The sequence below is a fragment of the Oxyura jamaicensis genome, chromosome 11, assembly GCF_011077185.1.
Source record: "Oxyura jamaicensis isolate SHBP4307 breed ruddy duck chromosome 11, BPBGC_Ojam_1.0, whole genome shotgun sequence".
NCBI lineage: Eukaryota > Metazoa > Chordata > Aves > Anseriformes > Anatidae > Oxyura > Oxyura jamaicensis.
Window position 1 is genome coordinate 15,596,316 of NC_048903.1, and position 7,440 is coordinate 15,603,755.

A 7,440-nucleotide genomic window follows, 5' to 3' on the forward strand; every position below is an offset into this window, starting at 1 on the left:
TACTTTAAGAGTAATTATATTAATAAAACGTAATGCAGTTTTGTCTGCCATCTAGAAATACTGTTAGCGTCAGACAGAAGAGCAAATGAGAACCTCAAATTCCAAAATGTAGACCAGAAATTAAGGATCTGCTCTTTTTGAAAATCAAACTTGCTATTTGCCATGATTTCCGTAATAAACCTCAAAATTAACCTTTACAGCCATAAATTCCCATGTTCTAAGTTTCCTAATATGCCCTTTCCACAGATCTTCTGCCCCACCCTCTCTGTGGTCCAAGCAGGATTTCTGAAGACACCACACTGATAGCAGCTTGGTAAAGAACAGTCACTTCTTTCTGCTTTCTCTGAGAAATACATGGGTGTATGGCTGCGTATGTTTGCATGCATAAGTACGTTAAACATGGTCATATTGCCCCTTCCACTTTGTCCCTGTGAAGAAGGGAGGTTATCACAAAGCAATCCATAACCTGAAAAACAGCTACATGGAAAGATACCAAGCCCATATGAGCCCACAAAATGTTTCACGCCCCGGTCCCTGTTTCAGGAACCCAAGGATCGCATTAGTGTGTAAGAAGCATTAACCTTTTATGGTTAGCTATGTGATGAGGTGGATCTCGTCTTGCTTCATTTTTGTTTGACAGTGCTATAAACATATGAAATTAAAGTAGAGCTCCAGCCAAACCTTCTCTGACAGATGCCTGTTGGTATTTCTAAGGGGAACAGCACAGGGAAGGAGACTGGGACAGACTGCAGGGCTGAAATGCACAAGTGAAACCCTTAGGGTAGAAACTAAGTGATTAGATCTGGAGTTTGGAGTTACACATGGTACTTAGGGAGCAACCTCCAGGAGAGCATCAGTGTGCACAGTGATATGGAAGGCAGGAATGACTTCAGGCATCTCTACCAGCTCACCTGCAAATTCAAGTCAGTCCCCAAATTCACCTAAAAGTGCAGTCTGCTTAATACACCTTCACTGTATTTCAACTTAGAGGGCTCCATCTGCAACCAGGATGGGGAACATTAAAAGTCGGTCTGTGACAGTGCCTGCTCAGTGGGTCCACGCATGTCATGTTCTGCAGCCTCGTTCCCTTGCTGTGGTTAGACACCTTGTTTTGAGATCCAAGCAGATTACAGCTAAAAGCTTTTCCTTCCGTTCATTACTTCCTACTTCAGTGTTACTCTCATCGATTTTCTTATTCTAACTCCTCAGGTCTAAAAGCAGAGCACTGAACTCATAGGACTGCTTTCTTACTCTTTCATAAACAGGGCTAACGCTACTACAGATCAATCACCGTCAAAGTTATTATTCCTTGCTTCTTTTTTAACTGAATGTCAAAGTATTTGGACTTTCAGAGATCTGGTTAGGAGGAATGTTGTATGATTTAAATGTTATGTGGCAATAGTGAAGATATGGCACATGGGAGAGAGGAAAGAGACGATACAATCACAGCTCTCTTCACTATTGAAGTCAAGTCAGAAAAAAAGTCAGATGAAGCATGTGGAGTTACACCGGTGCAATACTGGGACAAACACAAAGAAAACCAGTCACTACAAGAAAGAAAAAGAAAGAAAAAGGAAGGAGAAAAGAACAAGGAAAGGAGGAAAGAAAAAGAAAGAAAAAAATCAGCCTCTAATAACAGCAGAAATGCATGTAATATGCAGCACAGGTAATATATGAATACATGGTAGATCTTATTAAAAGCTGCTAATATTTTCTTCTTCTCCCTTCTGCTATTGCTCAAAAAATAGAATAGCTCTAGCTCCCTTTGTCAATAAATCACATTAAGGTCACTCTGAGGAGCAGCAGAATATAAATGTCTTGTATGCAAAATCAAACTATCTTCGGGGGTATAATGTGATACAAATGCCATCCAAAATACACTTGAAAGAGACAAATGAAGTACTAGAGCATTAGATTTTGCAATTTATTTACAGAGTGGAAGTCATTGAAATCTACTTCTCCCTAAACTATCTGCTCCCAAGCTTTAAACATTCAATAACTTCTCAGCCAGGGAATGTGCTTTTTCCCTTCTATTTTCTCTGTGGTTTGCCTTATCATGTGCTAAATATGTTATTGCAACACATTAGTTACTTCGGTACACAGCTTTGAAACCTTCACACTAGACTCTACAAATCTCACAGATAAATCACGGATCCGAATAAACTGATTGCCTGTTCTGGATTCGCTTTAGTAGGATTAAAAAAAAAAAAAAAAAAAAAAAAAGCCCAAAAGATAAGTTCAGAAAACAAACCCAAGTCTGTTACTTCTCAAAGGGCTACAGTTTTTCATCCTTAGTCTATGATTTTTAGATTTTTTCCAAGGCTTCTGTATGAATGGTAAAAGATGCATTTATTTTTTTTAAATTGTGAGAAAAAACAAGATTGAAGTTGCTTTTATGACCTACTAAAGCAAGATAGCTGCACTACTCTGCACTTTTGTTTTCAACAGACTCATATTTAGCCTGGTACAGTTGATGGAGAGAACATCTAAGCCATGAATAATTCCAGGTCTTCGACTACCACAAGCACCTTCTTTCGACATCCTCATTCTGAACACCATCTTTTTTTTTAAATTAGTCAATGGATGCCAGATTGGGGTTATGGACTTAATTAATTTTATGTCTGTGACATGCTCACTATATAATTATACCAAGCTGTGCACCATTAGATAATTATTTTTGGTCCTCAAAAGAAGAATTCAATTTGTTAAAAATTATTTTAGCTTCTTCAGAGAGAAAGACATTATTTCCCTTAGAAATGCCATCAAACTAAGTGATAAAGCAACTCTATTCTGGTAATAAAAGACTATGGCACTGAAGTGGTTACAAACCATTTTGTTCAACCAGACTATTTACAAGTAGCAACAGGGTATCTGTTTCCTGTCATCTCCATCATATATCTTGAGGCAGAGAGATTGGAGCCCAATTACAGCCTGATATCTAATCAATACACACCTTATTCCTAGAGCAGGAAGTAAAGGAGGAGGCCCTTGGGAGCCAGAGTTCAAATTACTCTACTGTCGATTCTAGATAGCAGCTAATGATAGGATATATTTCTGAACCGGGGGGTGGGTGGGAAGGGCAGCTGAGTTTAATGGGATTGTTAATACAAAGAACACATATGTATATTAATTTAGACATCTCCTTCTACATTCCAACAGCCCTCTGTGAATCAAAAGAAAAGTGACCCAATTTGCTGCTCACTCCTACGACTTTTTGGACTTAACTTCGCAAAATAAAGCATTTGAGTGTCAAACCCAGTCCAAAACCTCTAAAGGTTTGTAAGCTCCATTTGGTTCCTTCCCTTCCCTTCCTCCCCCCCCCGCACCCCCCAACTTTTTAGAGTTGCTGTTTTGTGAGGAACAACTTACTTTCATATGGATATGGATTTTATACAGCTCCAGAGACTTTCAGCCAAACCAGTTAACATTTCCCTTTCCCATCTGACTAGTTAAACTCACTCTCTTACGAACCCACTAGGCCAAATCCTGCACTTAACTGAAGGCAGCTGTCTGTTGACTCTTGGTCAGTTTCTAGCTGTTTGGGAAGATCTTAAAAAGATAAAACTTGGGACTATTCGTCCTTAAGTGTCTACTTCTAGTTCTGTCAACTAGCCAAAAAACGAACCTCTCCTACTTACTAATTCCTTTGCATTCTTAGTAATGGTTCATTGAGCTGCCTTTTGTGTACCAATCTTTAAGAAAATGTTTTGTTTTGGTGTTTTTATTATTATTTTTGTCTTCCAGGAATTACTGTAACTCAGAAATGTAAAATATGAAGAGCAAATAGCCCGAATAATCAAAGAAAGTCACATGCTACGCTCAGTACTCCAAGAAAGAGAATGAAGCACAGGGGGATAATAAATCTTGTTAGTATTTAGTTTTCAAAATGGTCTGGAAGGCTGCCTGGTGACATGAATTCCTTCTAGGTTTAATATAGGTTTGATTAGCCAGGAAATCATTGTCTTTTTCCAGTGAGCCAGACCACAGACCTACGAAATTCACAGTAAACAAAAGCAGGCAACAAAATTTTCTCTCTGGCTTTCTGGTTGGAAGCACTGCACAAGACCATCAAATTCCTCGGTTCAGTTGCTGGGATGCCAAGCAATGCTACATGTGTGAGGCACGTAAATCGCCACAAGGACCACAGCAACAAAGACATTTAGGTGTCTAAAACCCTCACTTTGGGGCATTATCAAAAACATTTAAATTTGTACCGAACTCCTACTGCATTCCAGCAGGAGTTAGGCCACAGACTTCCTCTTCCTACCCCACGACTTATCTCATTGCATCTTCGGGTTCCTAACTTAACTTTCCAAATGCCTAAATCTGGTCTTGGATCATGACATGCTTCAATTCCTCATCTGGCATATTTGGGTGAGTAATACTTCCTTTCTCCTGTCTTAACTATTTGTTCATCTTAGCTATTTATAATATATGTTATTCCAGCCAGTGATCACTGCAATATATTTGTACAATATTTAGCACAATTTCAGCTTGGGATTTCTTAGTCTGACTCAATAGAGCTATTGCTAATACAGACTTTCACATAAATGGGGCCCCAAGATTGAATGATACCTCTAAGTGCTGCTGTACTACAAATAAATAATTATATGATATACATAAATCTTGCATTTTTAATGCTGAAGTCCCATGAGACAGAAAAAAGATTTTAAACGAGACAAGAACTTTCTAATTATACTGCATGTTGATGATCTTGGAATAGGTACAAAAACCATTAAAGACTTCTACTCTTTTTTTTTTCTGCCTCTTAAATAGGAAAAATCTTTTCATCAAACATAGATTGAAGCCAGTGATAATGTAACTCTGGCTTACTAAATAATAACAGTGCAGGGCTTTCTAAATAGCCTACTTCAAATAATGACTTATATTATCCTAAATTCAAAAGCAAACAACTGGGGAGAAGGAAATCGCTAAACGAAGAGCAATATTAAATTCCATAGGGTGAATGTGCTCTGCTAAAGGTGTAGTCTTAATGGAATTTGACCTATATCCATAATTCTGCTGTCACTCAGCACAGGCTCTCAGAGCACAAAGACAGCAGAAGAGCAGGATGTGAACAAAGCAGGGAGATGCTTCAAGCAGGAGGACTCCTGGAAGAAACAGGGGTTTGACCCCACTGTCTGTTCCTGTGGCTGCCATTTAGGAAAAATCAAAGGTGTGCTGGGCGATGGCTACTGCCCAGCATGGTTACCCTCTCCCAGCAGGAGCAATCAGTTCCTCCACCAGCTGCAGCACAAGCCTATGGGCCCAGTCAATCATCCCAAGCCCCTGCATGTCTCTAGGAGTTCAGGGCACAGAACCAAAAAGGAGGTGGTAGCTACCTACAGGGTCCATAGCCTTCGGGAGTGAAAAGAGACTGGGTTAGTGAGCTGCCTTTATCCCAGCTGAACTGTTGGATGAACTTCCAAAAATATCCTTGAATTGGCATTCTGCATACAGCTGTGTTTATGAAAGGCAATATCATGTATGTAAATAAATTCAGATGCTGCTTGAGTTATTTTAAAACAATCAGTGGAACACTAATCATTTTATAGGCACAATCTTATACCAAGAAAGTGACAACTTAGTGTATATGTACATGTACTAGAAGTTAAAGATACTGTCACTTGTGTCTCCATGCAGACATTAAACAATGTATGTAGACTTATAGCTCCATGAAGAGCTACTTTCATTTTCTGTGTACTTACTTTGCTTGTTATGTAACCTTCAAACACAATAACCTAAAAAATCACTTACCCAAAGCTCTAGGGCCCTCATCCTAGGTGTAGCTCATTATCTGCAGGTATTAGAAGTACCTTGGCAGCATGTAAAACCCCTTGGTGTGAAGACCAGCTCCTTTTACCCTCCCCACAGTGCAACCTCCCAAGGGGGAGAGAGAAGATGGGCACAAGCAGGGCCCCATCCCCTCACTTGCCCCCCAGTGTCTGGGGGAAGCCAGGGCCGGTTCCCCAGACACCCAAGCCCTGCTCTCCTGGGCAGGGTGGGTACTTTGAACCCACGACAGAGCCAGCCTGCTGCTGGGCCTTGGCCAGAAAGCACGTGTATCGTGGAGCTCCCTGAGTTTGAATCCATTAATTATTTCACAGAGTAAACAGTTGTAGAGCACTGTGGTTGCCTGCTCATGGGGAGATAATGCAGTTTAGCCACTGTCTGTTCTAACTTCATCGCTGAGCAGACACAGGCAGGGCTGCAGAAATACCTGAGCAAGATGGGGAGATGGCAAACATTTCCTGGCTTTGCCTCATATCAGCCCATGGCAGGTTGAGATGATACTTCACTTTGGCTGGGTGAAGTTAAACTGTGGACATCACTTTTGCTGCCAATGATGATGCTCCTTCTGCCTTCAAGTGAGTAAGGACATCACCTCAAGACAGCCTGAACTTTGCAGTTGTTTTTCTATCATACACCACAAAAATAAAACTGTTACTTCTTCCTAGCAATCCCATGGTATCTGGCAAACCTCTGCTTCATGTTTCACAAAGCAAAAGCCCTGAAGTGATATCTGACTAGTCAAGGTCTATCAAAGAATACCTGGCTACTTCTTTATGCCACAATATACTGTACCAGAGTTCTGTAAACCAGGGGGTTGCTTTATTAAAACATCGTATATGTTCCCATTTATTCCTTTCTGTTTGGAGAGCAATCTGGGACTGAGAGGGTATAATTATCATAGCCTGTTATATACTATGCTAGCATTTTTTCTTCAGTGTTAGCCTGCAGAGATGACATGTCTGGAAACAGGAATACTGTCATTAATGTTAGCTCTTGTTTCATTTACATTTCCTTCTAAACAGAGTCCTGCACAGCAAGGTGAACTGGTTACATGATGAACTGGTAACATTATGAGAGCTACAGAGAGTCTGGCCACATAACGAGGTACAGTAGAAGTACATGGAAAACGAGCTTAATCGTACATGGTGAAAAAAAGTCAAGTCCACCTTGAATTTGATGCATCAGCAATGCAGCATCTCTTCAGACACAAAACAAAATCTGGTGGCTAACCAGTGTCACTGAGATTAACCTCATCCTGATCTCCAGGGTCCAAAGTAGGAACTTAAATTAAGGCTTTTAATAGCACAAGAGTTACCACGTAGAAGACTACAAAACCGCAGGATTACAAAACACGCAGGGTTATTGCAAACTTCCCTCACAAATGCTAATGAATTGTTTTCTTTTTTTCGCCCCAATACTGTTGTTTCAAATGAAAACACATCACTGCTTTGTTGCTGAGCACTTTCTCCCACAGTGCCCTGTATAAAGACTTGCTTGTGCACCCTCTGGAATGTGCTTATTCCAAGATGTCTAATTGTCATTTCTTCCACCTTACATCAGAAGCCTGTCACATGCGTTAATTAGGTCCATAAAAATATGCTTGAAAACCCTACCATTTAAATACGAAAGAGAGAGAGAAATGAGCAC

The 7,440-nt window shown here is 40.2% G+C and overlaps 1 long non-coding RNA gene across 1 annotated transcript; it reads left to right on the plus strand.

Annotated features, from left to right (window-relative positions):
• The first annotated feature begins 1,603 nt into the window (after nucleotides 1–1,603).
• LOC118172506 lies at nucleotides 1,604–3,757 on the plus strand. The gene is made up of 3 exons (XR_004753738.1): nucleotides 1,604–1,666; nucleotides 3,160–3,275; nucleotides 3,745–3,757. It is a non-coding gene; the product is annotated as an uncharacterized LOC118172506 (long non-coding RNA).
• Nucleotides 3,758–7,440: the final 3,683 nt, after the last annotated feature.